This window comes from Rana temporaria, chromosome 4 (genome assembly GCF_905171775.1).
Source record: "Rana temporaria chromosome 4, aRanTem1.1, whole genome shotgun sequence".
NCBI classification, from domain to species: Eukaryota; Metazoa; Chordata; class Amphibia; order Anura; family Ranidae; genus Rana; species Rana temporaria.
The window spans coordinates 179317887-179334109 of NC_053492.1; the positions used below are offsets into that span (position 1 = coordinate 179317887).

At 38.6% G+C, this 16223-nt stretch overlaps 1 long non-coding RNA gene across 1 annotated transcript; it reads left to right on the plus strand.

Moving 5' to 3' along the window:
• Window positions 1-447: 447 nt before the first annotated feature.
• Window positions 448-7499, plus strand: LOC120936785. Its single transcript, XR_005748638.1, has 2 exons — window positions 448-1751; window positions 5645-7499. It is a non-coding gene; the product is annotated as an uncharacterized LOC120936785 (long non-coding RNA).
• Window positions 7500-16223: the final 8724 nt, after the last annotated feature.

A 16223-nucleotide genomic window follows, 5' to 3' on the forward strand; every position in this document is an offset into this window, starting at 1 on the left:
TAAATGATATTTCAAATCACAGGACTGGGTGTAGCCCTGGGCATTGTGAACAAATACATTCTATGTTATTAACCACAAACTTTAAGCTCATTGCCCTCCACCTGATACTCCATCTCTGTTATTTTTAATGAGTTAAATACACATTTAGAAATTACCAAGGATTTAGACAAAAACAATCAATGAGATCAATTCTTATGCTGCACAATCTCCTTTTGGAATAGTACTGCCCTAGGCACCTATCCTGGCCAGTAGATATGGGAAAATTACTAAAAATTTTCTTTTCACCAAACCTGCTCTTGTATTCCCTGTTTGCAAATTTTGGGTCAGACAAACCCACATTTTCTTACCAATACAGTACACCAGGCTGGGCACCAGGCCCAGTTTACCTACAAAAAATGGGCCCCAATCATGGGATTCTGTCTTTAATCCCTAGGAAACATTGTTACTGTTAGAATATTATTCCAAATTCATAATTCGGCAATTCATGGCAAGCTTGCAAAACATATTTTGATTTATGATTAATCATAATAATTAGGTATGAATGAATGACCTTGATCAATTGATATGACATAATTCTTCTATCCAAAACTGAGCATTACTGGTCAACCGATTTGAGAATGACATAAGATTTGACTGTCAGGCAGTTGTTCTACTATGTCCAAAGTTGACATGAGTTCAGGAGGTCAGCAGGCTAACAGATAAGTATACACATAGAGTTCATGTGTCAGAGCTGACATGTTTTTACATGCTTTAAAGTTAAAATCACAGATAATCCATAACTTAGCTATTTATTTGATATTGTTGTTTAATTATTTAGAGCTAGTTTAAGTGAAGTCTTAGTCATACTAATATGTATTAGTATATAGTTACTTAATGAAGGTATAGTAGGTAATATATGTTCATATAGGTTATGACGTTTCTCGTTATACTCTAAGTATAGAGTGTCACATGTGTGCCTGTCAATCAAACTCCATACGACTCTGTGCTAAGATCTTCATATTGCTGAACCTAGCAGATATTAATATTTGCCATACAAGGGTCTAAGCCTGGGCCGTATGAGGTCATGACGTTCACTTGTAACATATATTTAAGCTTTGCTTTAAAGAAGGCTGGACACATTTGCACCACACACTTACATGACACACTGATACACACTTAAACTAAGACACACTTATTCGCACCCTCTTTGAAAGACAACACTGACATACTGACATATTGACTAGGAGAACAGCTGAAGCCAGAAGTCAAACGTCATTTCCTGTTTCTTCCTGCATCACTTTGGAAAATCTCAGAAGACAACATGCCTGATGCTGCTCACATGCTTTCTTAAGCTTGCTACAATACTATCGATCCAATTCCAGATATTTTCATCTACGCTAAACTGAACTTTATACTATTTTTCATTGTGTTTGTGATGCCACCTGTGTGACAATAAACTCACACGTTATTTTCAAATCAACCTGACTATGAATGATCTTCATTCAGATACGCCCTTGAAGCTATAAGAATATTAGTTATTAATTCTACATTCTTACAGTGGCGAGCCAAAGAAAGTACTGTCTTATCTCTATTTTTACGGAAATCTCGACCCTTGATGAGGGGGGGAGAGATTAGCGCAGTCTTTGCGAATATTCAAGTCTCGAGAAAAAAGACGGTTCAGAACCTATCAAGCAAGAGGCGTTTGTGTCGCGTCAGATGTGGACAACAGTCCAGTAACAGACGGTTGATGACGAGAAATCCTTCTAATAACGGTGAGTAAAAAAAAAAAAATATGAATTTTATAGATGAAATAGCTAGAGATAGTAAGCTAGAATTTAAAGATGTGTGTTTTTATCCAAATGACAGTCACTTGTGGTTGTATATGTATCAAGAATGCTTAAATTCCAATGTCCAGATAGACAAATCCAGGTTTACTGTGAATAAATTACGTAAGAAAATAAGTAATGTATTGAAATTGGTAAGAATCTTTAATAAGATGATTATTAATATTTTACCTGCCAAAAATGTGTGTACACGAAACCAGACAGAGACTAATAATGTACAGAACACAGGAATACATGAAAATGTGTCCCAGGATGCTCTCAGTTGTTCTAATTGTGAGATTTTGTGTAATTACATAGAGAATCTTGAGGAACAAATAGAGAAATCTAAAAAAATGATTTTGCCAGAGTTGCAAAATGACAGTAAACAGATTGCTGTAATAAATACAGATGACAAAAAGGTTGAAACCAAGTCAAAGCTACAATCTTATTTTCCGGAAAGTTCGGAAATAGAGAATGTTGATGCTACTGATGAAATGGAAATGAAGCATAAAAACTTATTATGTAGGACTGCAAAACTTAAATTGCAAATTCATGATCAGTTGATGAAGGTTCTAAAAGACTTTCCTATTTATGACGTTGAGGCTACTGTATTTTCTAATTGGGATTTATTTGAAATGTTTGCAGATCGTTTTAATCTTTCAAACGATCAACGCAATTACATTTTTCAGTTGTGGATTCCTGTTAATTTTGCTAAACGAATCCATTCACTTGTTAGTGATGATGAAGGTCAAAATGACGCCACAGATAGATTGCGACTATTATTGCTATGTATGACCGGTGAACAAAAACCGACCATAGAAATGCTAGACCTATTACAGACTACTGCAGAAGAAGATCCATTTTGGTTTAAAACAAGATTTTGCAAGGTTTATGAAATGATATTTGGAGTAGATGATGAAACTGACCCAGGTTTAAAAATGGCTTTCATAAAAAAATTTAAATACCTTGACCCAACTTCAGTGGCCATAGCTCAGGAACGGCAAAATTTAAATGCTATAGTAAGTTTCATTGACAAAATTAGGAGACAATTGAATCAAAGCAGTCTCGCACACGAGGTTTCTATTATTCAATGTGACAAAAATAGTCAGGCTACAGACGTGTTAGAAACGACAGGTCTTAGCAGGAATGACAAGGACAGGTGCAGTCAAGTGAGTCAAGGAGACGACCCCATGATGTGTTTTTACTGTCATGGAATTGGCCATATAAAAAAACATTGCTTTAAGTTTAAGAGTGACTTACAAATAAGAACTAAAGATATGGAGTATGAAAAATCAGTTTTTGTACAGCCTGATTTTTCATGTCAAGATAACATTTTGACTGAATTGCCTTATGACACTGAAGTCAAACAGATCAGTAATTTGACTGTTCACAGTAGTTCAGACAATATGGCAAAAGGAGCTGTCACTGAAAAAGAAGGTTTATTGCCATTGCCAAAAATAGAATCACACCCGGATTCAATTTCTCTGCCATTACAATATGTAGCACCAATTATTTTGGACGAGAATGGGAGGCCATATTTACAATGTTTGATAAATGGTAAACATATTAATTGTCTCTTAGACAGTGGATCTGAGATTACCCTTATTAAAGAAAACATACCTGTGAAACCAAATTCTCCTATGTGTAATATAGTGGGTTTTAATAATACAGGTAATTCCACTGCTAGACAGGTATCCAATGTAACATTTGAAGTACCTGGATTAGTGAAAACTAATATTAACATTTGGGTCTGTCACGAAGCAGAGAATATACTTGGCATTGATGTTATCAATAAACAAAAGTGGGTGATTGATTTGGCTAATAGAAGTATTTGGAAAGATCCATCTAGGCCCAAATCAGTGCTGATTGATCCCTCTGTATACCGTAATGTTGGTTCTGTTACCAATATGTCTACAGAACAAAAGTGGCCTGATATTGATGAAAATTGTGCTTTAAAGGAAGTGGTACAATCTTTTCCAAGTTTGTGGTCAAAGTTCAAAAATGACTTTGGAACTTTGAAAAGTGCCGAATTAAATATTGAAGGAAAGGATCCAGAACCTCTTGATCAGAGTGAGTTACCACCAGAATCAATTGGTCCACTTTCTGATATTATTCAAGAATTTGTACAACTTGGAATTGTAAAGAAAGCTAAATCAGTGGTAAATAACTGTATTTGGCCTATCAAAAATATTGATAATTCATATTCTTTATCAGTTGACGTAAGAACATTGGATAAACAAATCACAAATAGCCCAGTTCTTCCTGATAAATCTAACATAAAATTACATTTGAATGTTGAGAACAAAGTGTTTTCTGTACTAGAAATCGCTGGTAGCCATTTTTCCATTCCTTTAACTAAAAGTTGTCAATACAAACTTGCGTTCACATTCAGAAAAGAGACTTATACGTTCACTCGATTAATACCTGATCTAGGTATAGGTGATGGTATAGTTCATGAAACTATAGCAACAATACTTTCTAAATTTTCTAGGCCAGATTGCATTTGTCAGCACGTGGATACGATTTTGCTGAGTACTCAGAATATCGATGAACATATGGCTCTTTTGTCTGAATTGTTTATGATGTTACAAGCTGAAGGTTTAAAATTAAACACAACAAAAGTTCAGCTGATGAAAAGTCAAGTGAAATTCCTTCACATGCAAATTAGTCAAGGAAAGAGACAATTGTTGAAAGAAACAGTTAGGGATATTACTGTTATCCCAACACCAACAACCTACAAGGCATTGCATAAATTTTTGCATAAAATAAATTATTGCAAAGAGTTTGTACATTGTTTCGCAGAAAAAGTTAATCCACTATATAATCTTTTAAGGAATAAAGGTAATATAGTTGACCAGTGGGGTCAAAATGAGAAAAATGCTTTTGAAGTGTTGAAAAAAGATTTGCAGAATGCTCCAGCATTAAGTACAATAGAGGTTTGTCCTGAAACATCGTTTGTTTTGAAAACTCATGTATCTGAGAATGCCATCTCAGTAACATTGTTTCAGTTACAGGAAGGTAAGGAGAAAATAATTGCCTATTTCTCCAGAGTTTTATCATTTTTGGAAAAAACTTTTGAGCCAGGTGTGAAGCAACTTCTAAGTGTTTACTATGCAATTAAAGTTACAGAGAGCATAGTAAAATCAAACAAAACCATTGTATGGACACCTGACTGTTCATTAAAAGGTATTTTTGAGGAAGGTAATTTTAGTGAAATTAAGAAAATATATCCTTTATGGTTCAGAGCTTTATTACAAATACATATTCAGATAGATGGGAACGAAAGACATCAACAGAAATTTACACCAGCACATGTTTATACAGCTGTAGCTGAGAAGTCTTTATCTCAGATTTCCAGCGTAAGAGCTGAGAAATGCATTGAAGTACTTGCAGAACACTCTGACACTAAAGTAAGAACTCCAACACAGAATACAGTTACGCATATTTCTAATCGTTTAGAGGTGAGAACAAAGGCATAGTCCATTGTCATCTCTGGGGTGATATGAAATCTAACTTTGTTCGTTAGAAATAGAATTTGTATCATGACCGGAAAAATGAAATATTGCGTCCTGACATACCTAAACCTCACAGTACATATATTTTATAATTTAGGTTATTTTTAGTCAGAATAAGGACAATACACAGAAGTATATAGAAGTACATAGTCACACAGAAAATCTCTTTGAAGGAAAATATGAGATAGTATTTCACATATAGTTTTAACAAATTCACAAAGTAATTGTCTCATAATGTTTTAATATTTGTTGAGAAAAATATCAAAATGTATAAGAATTAATATAAATATTTTATTCCTGAGTAATGATACTGCCTCTCTTTTACAGATATGGCATCTAAAATCAAACAAATATGGAGGATAACAAGCTTCTATAAAGAGCAAAGAGAAATTTGAAGTTAAAAGAAGAGATCCTTTTTGGAAGAATATTTGACAAAAGATTTATATTTCATATTTATGAACTATTTTATCTTATTCATCAAGGTTTTTCTAACCTAATGGAACTTGAAGAAATTTTAAAGACATTTCATGAAGAAACATTAATCGGAAGGAACTTTATCTATCTACTATAGATAAACAATTTAGGACTGAAACATTTGTTCACATATACATATACATTTTTTGATTATCCAATTATTATGATATTAATGTTCACATGAAGTTAGGATTATTATTTTTATTTTTTTATTTATTCACATATTGAATGTTAGCACACTCATTCTAGTTAATAGAACATTTTTTGTTCATAACTTAAGAAAGATATCATTAATAGAACTATGGAAAGTTATGAAAGTTTTAGAGTATAAAGTATATTTCCAAAGAGCTAAAATATTATTTGAGCACATATATGGAAATATTATTGCATTATTACTTATTTTAATAATAATAATTTTCATTATTATTATTATTAATAATTATTGATATTAGTCATCATTATGTTATACATTTTTAAAATCTATACCATTATTTCTGGTAAGATTTTGATTAGATAGATCTAAGAAGAGTTAAAAGTAAAGAGTAAAGCATTTAGGAAAAGGAAAATTTCTAGTTGCTTCAGTTCTGAGGAATATCGTGTCCAATCGTTTGATACAAGGTGGAGAAAATGAGATATGAATGTATGTATGTGAGTATTAAATGATTTAGTATGATTAATCATAATTCAGGGGGGATTGTTAGAATATTATTCCAAATTCATAATTCGGCAATTCATGGCAAGCTTGCAAAACATATTTTGATTTATGATTAATCATAATAATTAGGTATGAATGAATGACCTTGATCAATTGATATGACATAATTCTTCTATCCAAAACTGAGCATTACTGGTCAACCGATTTGAGAATGACATAAGATTTGACTGTCAGGCAGTTGTTCTACTATGTCCAAAGTTGACATGAGTTCAGGAGGTCAGCAGGCTAACAGATAAGTATACACATAGAGTTCATGTGTCAGAGCTGACATGTTTTTACATGCTTTAAAGTTAAAATCACAGATAATCCATAACTTAGCTATTTATTTGATATTGTTGTTTAATTATTTAGAGCTAGTTTAAGTGAAGTCTTAGTCATACTAATATGTATTAGTATATAGTTACTTAATGAAGGTATAGTAGGTAATATATGTTCATATAGGTTATGACGTTTCTCGTTATACTCTAAGTATAGAGTGTCACATGTGTGCCTGTCAATCAAACTCCATACGACTCTGTGCTAAGATCTTCATATTGCTGAACCTAGCAGATATTAATATTTGCCATACAAGGGTCTAAGCCTGGGCCGTATGAGGTCATGACGTTCACTTGTAACATATATTTAAGCTTTGCTTTAAAGAAGGCTGGACACATTTGCACCACACACTTACATGACACACTGATACACACTTAAACTAAGACACACTTATTCGCACCCTCTTTGAAAGACAACACTGACATACTGACATATTGACTAGGAGAACAGCTGAAGCCAGAAGTCAAACGTCATTTCCTGTTTCTTCCTGCATCACTTTGGAAAATCTCAGAAGACAACATGCCTGATGCTGCTCACATGCTTTCTTAAGCTTGCTACAATACTATCGATCCAATTCCAGATATTTTCATCTACGCTAAACTGAACTTTATACTATTTTTCATTGTGTTTGTGATGCCACCTGTGTGACAATAAACTCACACGTTATTTTCAAATCAACCTGACTATGAATGATCTTCATTCAGATACGCCCTTGAAGCTATAAGAATATTAGTTATTAATTCTACATTCTTACAGTTACCGTCTGGTATGTAGATTAGTATGAATAAAAGAAATGATCAGTTATAATATGGATATTTCAAAGAATCTCACACATGGAATCACTATGACATTGTCTGTGTCTAAAAGCTGGGGAATGAAGATGTTGGAGAGCTTTGCTCCCCCATATTTGAATTATTATAGTAATATTTATCCATACCAGGTCCTTCAAGTCAGGTATGGATTTTAAGGGGAACCCCACAAAAAAATGGAAAAAAAAATGGAAAATGGAAAAAAAAATCCATACCAGACCCTTATCGAATGAGCGCCCCCTCTTCTGAACTGTACCAGGCCACATGCCCTCAACATGGGGAGGGTGTTTTGGGGACAAGGGCCTCATCCCCGCAATTTATAAAAAAAATCAATTTTTCTATTTTTCGGGTCCATCAGCACTGTGATTGATGATGAGAGAGTGGGTAACCGCTCAAAGAGAACCAGGTAATCTGATTCCTGTGGTCCGAGCCAAGGGTGCAGGCAGTGCAATCAAAATGCAGGTTAGAATGAAGGAAAAAAGCTGGGACAGCTTTTCTTTTGTTGTGCTGTTTTTTGCTGTGGCATGTATTTTGTGATTTTTATTTAAAGGAGGAGTTTTTTTGGAGTGCGGCTGTCCCAGCTTTTTTCCTTCATTCTAACCTGCACTGTGATTGAAGATGGATTTACATCATTTTTTTTTTATATATAAAGTAATTCTTCAAAACTGTCTCCTGTCATTTCTTACTTTTTTGACACTTTTTTTGGTGAATGGGTAGGGGTACAATGTACCTGATACCCATTCACAAGGGGGGGCCGGGATCTGGGAGCTACAACCCTCACAGTCAATCTTTTTTTTTTTTTTGGACAAATGGGCCTAACTTGAGAAAGGGGCCTGGAGCTGCAGCTCCAATAGCCCCTATGTTAATCCGGCCCTGAGGGGAGAGGAGGGAGAGATGAGAAAGGGTGGGATATGGAGCCTATGGGCAACATCACTACTCCCAGGCATTCCAACTGCTGTTGAACAGAACACTCTCTCCTCTCCCCTGCAGCCACTGCTGGCTGACACAGGGGAGCATGTGACTGGACCAGAGCAGGCTGATAATTGGTAAGTATAAATATCGGGCCAAATCCTCAAAAAACCTGTCTAACTTAACTTTCAGCAGTTAAGTTACACAGGCGTTAAATTTCTACCTAAGTGCCCGATCCACAAAGCACTTACCTAGAAATTACACGCTGTGTAACTTAATTGCCTCCGTCGCAAGGCGGTCGTCTGATCGAGGGGGCGATTCCTATTCAAATGAGGCGCGCTCCCGCGCTGGACGTTCGGCGCATGCGTGTGACATCATTTTTCCCGACGTGCATCGCGCGAACGTACTTTACGCCGGGCTTTGTGGATCGCGACGGGACAATAAAGTTGCGTCGGGTAAAAAAAAAAATATGCGCCGGGAAAAAAAATCGAAATTTAAAAAAAAACGCGGCGATCGAAAAAAAGGTTTGTTTTTACAAGGTCTAAACAGTTTAGGCCTTGTAAAAGCATCCCTAATTTTACGCATGCAAAACGTAACTTACGCAGAAAACACAAAGCTAAAAAGCTTTGTGGATCTGCCTAAGTACTCATTTGCATACGCAAAGCGGCATTTCGACTCGAAATGCCCCCAGCGGCGGATGCGGTACTGCATCCTAAGATCCGACAGTGTAAGTCTATTACAGATGTCGGATCTTCTGACTATCTTTGGAAAAATCCTTCTGAGGATCGTTTCCAAAGATAGCCACAGGGATACGCAGGTTGAACAGCAGTTCCGCCTGCGTATCTCCTTTGAAGATTTGGCCCATCTTTCTTACACAGGTTAGTTAGTATGAGTGTTAGGTTGGGGACTAGTTAAGGACTAGTTAAGTTTGGCCTGGAATTCTACTTTAAGAAGGATGTAAGCTTCAATTCTGCATATTTATTAGATGTGAGCAACTAACTTTGTGTTTATTACTTTGGTTGAACTGGGTAAATAAACAACTCATAAAAAGAAACTTTTAATTTTCATATAAGGATATCCTAAAACAAAATATCCTATTTGTGTTTTTTCAACTATACCCAGAATTTCAGGAAGAATATTTGCTGTTGTAAATTCAGAAGGGGGTCAGAGAGTTAGTTGACGCTGACCAGGTTTATTTGGCTAAATTTGAGGCCTCTGTTCCAGCCCTGGCTGTACTGTGCACCTATGCTGCTGTCTGGGGACTTCAGTCACCCCCAGACGGTAGGTGGCAGCAGTGGAATCAGGGTCGTGTGGATACTTCTCCTCGGCAGCCAATCAGGAGGGTTGATCGCCTCGCTGCGCATGCTGGGGAGGGGTGCGCCTTCCACCTGGGCAGTCGTCCCACCTCCCCGTGTGTGGCCATCCTGGCCGGGGTGTGTGTGTGTTGCTGTGTTCTGGCTCCAGGACCACGTTGGTTCGGAGCATTGATCTACCTCAAAGGCTCAGTAAGCAGACTGAGTCTACAAATTTACAAGTGGTCCTGTGCTGTCCATCCAAAGTGGAGGAAGCCGGTCGATGGAGAACCTGTCTGGGGGACACCGAGCATGAGGCTGGTGTCGCAGGAGAGGCCTATTTACCCGGCTGGGTAATAAAAGCACAGAAAAGACACCTGTTGTGTGGACATTGACTTTATTACAGATCTCATCCAGTGCCCTAGACGGCGAGAAGACAGAGGTAACGTGCCACTCAAATCAAACCAGCAGCTCCTTCGGGGGTAGTGCTACATGTGGGGACTCGTCCGGGATAGGCTGTTACCTCTGGCAACTGAACTGAGTGATTTATTCCGCCATTGAGAATCTGAAAAATTGTCATGGTGTGAGACTGTGCAAGGTGAAGAAGGGGTTAAAGCCACGTGTTGAAAAGTTCTGGGCGCACGTGCAACGGAGTGACGTGTCCCAGCAACGTGCCCAGAACTGAACTAAAAGTGGGAGGGGTTAACCACCCCTGCGTGAGACGTAGGTGAGTTTGGGGCCAAGGGAGAGAGTTATTGCCCGGCCACAAGAGAGGATCGTGCAACCATGTCTGCATTCCCAACGCCATCCGAAAGGCTGAGGCCTCCCATGTCCTTCCCGGGAGTTTATCCGATGCCTGTCCTTACTGAAGCTTCCCTGACAGACACCGGAATCCGTATGGAGTCCCGGGGGAGGTTTGTGCTGTATACAAGTGGCAGCATAGAGGCACTTGGCGTGTCTTGCCCCAGATGTACCGAGCTGGTAATAAAAATTCAGCCCTTCATCCGATGCACGAGATGCAGGGAATTTCTTTTTGAAGTGGAGCAGCCTACATAGTCGTCCCGCGCTTATCGGGTCGACTGGATCACAGGGATTGTCACTGAGGAAGAGGTCACTCCCTGGCCTGCTCCCACAACTACTGCTGCCGCTGCTACTGCTGTGTCTTCGGTCGCCACGCTGATGGTGTCTCCCACCATGAGTGACTGTGATGCTAATGAAGGAGATGTGACTGCTGCGAAATTGGATGCTGCCACGGAGACCGCATGCATGGCAATAGTACCCACGTGTCTCGCCCTCAAGAAGGTGGGATACGTAAAAGCCTCCCATGGCTGCGGCCTACCCCTGCGCACACCCAGACTGGACTCCAGGGAGGATATTGTCCCTGTCGAGGCCAGGAAGACGCCTGGTAAGCAGGGCAGGGACATTAAGTCAAAGATTGTTCGTACTTGTTTGCCAGCGGAGGAGTATGCCAGCTCTGAAATTGATTCTTATTCTGATGCGGGTGATGACCATTGGTTCGAGCCGGAGCTGCCTGAGTTGAAGTGGAGCAAAGGGTCCCGTGCTGCAACCACCTGCAATTCCAGAGCATGCTCCCCGATGGACTCAGGGGATACCACGCCACAGGCGAATATCCCACAGACAAGTTGTGAGGTCGTCGTGAGGAAAGGTAATGACACCAAATAAATTGCTGTACCTCAAGCTGACTTGTCTGTCTTAAAAAGGGCCCCCGATACCTGTGTCATGCCGGGACTAGGACACTCACGTTACCAAAGCTTGCACGTTTGCAAAGGATTCTTATGAAAAAGGTAGCCCTTGACTATGGGTGGGAGTTTCCATATGTGCCCAACAATCTCAAGCAATATTCTTGGGCTATTCTCAAGTGTATGAGATTATAACCTATTAAGTGACTGGTTTTGTGTTGAAGTGTAATATCTGCTACTTCATTATTTATAGCAACGGTGTCCCTTTTTGGTCTGGGGGGTTCCTAGCTAGCTTTAACCTAGGGAACGGTAAACAGCTCAGGGTATCGACAGGTTAGTCTTTCGATGTCCACTTAGATAGGTAGCTGTCCGGTAGCATTGATAGTCTATAGTCAGGTTAGGGACCAAGAGATAGGCCTGATTTGCCTTACAGGTGGCGTGTTTCAGACTTATTCACCATCTGTGTGTTTGTCTGTACAAGCGTCCGCAGGAAGCCACCGCTCCACAGATACATCAGTGTTCATCCTCTCAAGCCAGATTGCGTTACGCCTTGCAAGCCAGCTCATCAGGGGTCCCTGCAACTGAACTGTGCCACATTGCCTAATTGGAGGTATTGCTGTTAAAGGCCTATAGTTATATATCTGGATACATATACACTGTTCTTTTCAGACATATGTACATTCTTCCTGTTATTGCTTTGGTTGTATGTAATGACATCACTTTATCATATATAAAGTTACACTAATCACTTGCTGGTATGTCTGCATATCTTTACTCTTAGAAATCTATGCTGGGTGTATTAGTACTACTGCTGTCAGTTATTTTGGGCGAGTTACTAGTTATTCCATTAGTGGGCTGCAGCAACAGCTGATCTTCGTGCTTCCATCGAATTTAGGTGATCGATAAGTTGGAAATGTTTTGAAAAACAAACGATTTTCTAATCAATGATGGAAAAATCGTGCAAGAAATGTAATTGAAAAATAAATGCGCATGTGCAAGAAAAGAAAATTCACTGGAAGAACAGAAGATTCCCAGCCACAAAAAATATTTTCTGTAGCAACATGGTGCACTGGGGTACCACTTTATATGAATTTAATATGAATGGCACCACAATTCAATATACCATGGTTTACATGTCACCATACATTTTACGGCACATTATACTGACTCACGAAAGAGATTGGGATATAATAGTGTTTATGCTGCCAACATCCTAAATATATATGAAAATGGACGCATGCACTGAGGTGCAAGATGGGGCAGCCCCCTTCGACTCTTTAGGCAGGAATAGTCATAAAATTTGTAGTTATAGTAAAAGACAATATATGCCACTATGTGTGCTTTATAAAACTTTGCCTGATAGGCTATGTTTACACTTTTTATAACAACAAAACCTGGGGAATGCCCAGGGAAAAACCAAGCCTCCTTACCGACCAGCCTGCAGAACAATCAATTAACCTGTCTAAAGGTATGCGTTAAAAACAGGGGTTTTGTCCGCACGCATTTGCAAACGCATGCGTGAGCCACAGAGCCGCACCAAGGCACCCTGTAATCTGTGGTCCTAACACTAAACAATGAGCGTCCCCACAGTGGAGGCACATGCATTCTAATGGATAGATAGGGGCAGGTGGACTGAAGGGGAGCCACCCCTCCTTAAAAGTACAGGAGCACACCAAACACCCAACATATAGCACAATGGCTGCAAAGGTGTTGGTGCACTGATGGACCAATATAAGCACCACAGGTGAAACATAAACGTGTCCACGGCCCCCATCTATAGCTGGGAATCGCAGTAAGTGGCATTGGAAGGCTAAAGCAGATAACAACAAAACCTGGGGAATGCCCAGGGAAAAGCCTCCTTACCGACCAGCCTGCAGAACAACCAATTAACCTGTCTAACAGTATGCGTTAAAAACAGGGGTTTACACTTTTTATACCTTGTATATAAAAAAGTGGCATATATTGCTTTTTACTATAACTACTACTTTTATGACTATTCCTGCCTAAAAAGTCCAAAGGGGCTCCCCCTATCTTGCATCTAGGTGCATGCATCCATTTTCATTATACTGACTAAAAAATGTGTGTGGGTCCTAAATGTTTTGGTTGGAATAGAGCTCTGAAATATGCTTTTTATAACATCTGAGCTAAATTTGAATGTGTGCTTTTCTGTAACAACATCATGCCTTGTGACTGTGTGCCTCAAATATATCTTTAATAATGCTGTAATGCTGATGCAAATGAAACCCAGCAAAAACTAATAAGACAGGAGGACTTTTAAACATATAGCAACCACACATGTAAAATTTGCAGAAACAGTGAAAACCAAGCTATTTAAACACAGAGCTATGTAATTAGCCAAACAGTGATTGCTCCTTTTTTATAGAAAAAAGAACCATGGGTAGAATTTCAAAAGAATTTTCTTATCTCCTATTTCGCACCATTAGTGGGCTGCAGCAACAGCTGATTTTCGTGCGGCCATCGAATTTGAGTAATCAGACATGTTGGACATTTTTTGAAAAACAAATGATTTTCTAATTAATGATGGAAGAATCGTGCAAGAAATGTAATTGAAAAAGAAATGCCCATGTGCAAGAGAAGAAAATTCACGGGAAGAAAAGAAGATTCCCAGCCACAAAAATTATTTTCTGTAGCAACATAAGGTGAAGTTGAAGGCTTGGTTGTTCGAATTTCGAAATAAATGGTGGCACCATTGGATCACAAAACGCACAAGTTTTCTGATTTAAAAAGACAATTCTTTTGAAATTCGACCATGTAGGCCAGCCTTTTCTTGGTGGCTTTTAGGGCAGCCACATGACTGAGGATAGGCAAATGTCACCCTGATTATCACAAGCCATACATGGGTTGAATTTTGAAAGAATTTTCTTTCGAAAATCTTATCTAAAAATTTTCATTTGTATTTCGTAGCATTAATGGGCTGCAGCAACAGCCGATTTTCGTGCGACCATCAAATTTGAGTAATCGGACATGCTGGAAATTTTTTGAAAAGCAAATGATTTTCTAATCAATGATGGGAGAATCGTGCAAGAAATGTAGTCGAAAAAAAATGTGCATGGGCAAAAAAAGAAAATTCCCAGAAAGAAAAGAATATTCCCAGCAATTCTTTTCTGTAGCAGCATAAGGTGAAATTGAAGGCTTGGTTGGTCGAATTTCGAAATGAATGGTGGCACCATCAGATGACAAAACCCAAAAATTTTCTGATTTTCAAAAGAAAATTATTTTGAAATTCAACCACGTAGGGCCAGTCTTAGTGAGACATTCATGCATTTATAGCATTCAAATTGGACAACATATCCTGAGTGTGTATATAATGCAGATTTTTGAGTTTGTTCTTAATTACAGTATACGGGGCTGGAAGTCAATCTCTGTGGACACTACACTGTTAACCTCCTTGGTTTACATTGCCAAAAGCTATGGAGTTCTAATGTATGTCCTTCAGGTGGATAACATGTGAACAAGGTTATCCATATTATTATGTTTAGAATATAGTTATTTAAATTACCGGTAGGTCATGTCTTAAGAAAAACTGATAGGTGAAATACTATTATTATCATTATTCCTCACTAAGCTGCCATCCCCTAATACACATTTATTTGCAGAGTCTTGTGTTAAGTGAAACATAATGTGCAGGGTGGAATCTGTAGTGTGATATCATTATACACTGGAAACTGGAACTGGCTAAGTTGTGATTTGAGTGGGACACAGTGTTGCTCATATTGCTGTTAACAATTTCTCTAAATACTAAAGCACTGTTTGACTTTGTGAAATATATGAGGTCCACCATCTAGGGTGAGTGTCTTATCAGGCCTCGTACACACGACTGAGAAACTCGACGGGCGAAACACATCGAGTTCCTCGTCGAGTTCCTTGTTAGGCTTGTCGAGGAACTCGACAAGCTTGCTTTGCGTACACACAGTCAAGCCAAAATCTCATCGTTCTCAAACGCGGTGACATACAACACATACAACGGCAGGGGAAGTTTGATTCCACTGGCTAAACTCTTGGGGCTGCTTTTGCGAATTTCATGTGTTTGTGTGTTAAATAAAAGTTTGGTAAGAAACGATTTGCACTTTTCAGTCTGTTACAGCTTTAAAAATGTGTTATCTCCATTACAAATGCTACTTTTACTCCCGTCTCATACTTTAATCTGAGCAAGCGCGGGTTTCTTAGCATACAGACATCCGAGTTTCTCGTTGAAAACCAGCCCGACGAGTATCTCGACGAGCCAAATCAGACTCCCGTCGAGAAAATAGAGAACTTGCTCTCTTTTTGGCTCATCAAGGTTCTCGACAGTTTCCTCGACGAAAATGTACACACGACCAGTTTCCTCGGCAAAAAAATATCTCCCAGCAAGGTTCTTGCTGGTTTTTGCCGAGAAACTTGGTCGTGTGTACGAGGCCTCAGCGTGACAGCAATCACAGAAGAGTGAATGTCGGAGCACCTTGGAAATTTATTTGCTACTGGAGATATATATACTTTGAAGAAAGACTTTTTCTTTGCACTGTGAAGAGAAACTTCACTTGCACGATTGTGTGAAGCACACAAAAGCACCTTTTATAAGCTTAGGATTATAGAACTTTATAAGAGGTTTTCTTGCACTTTAAAAGATTTTTTTATATTTATAAACTTAGGTAAAATGTTATCACTATCTGTGTTTTAAGGTTTAACTTTTCC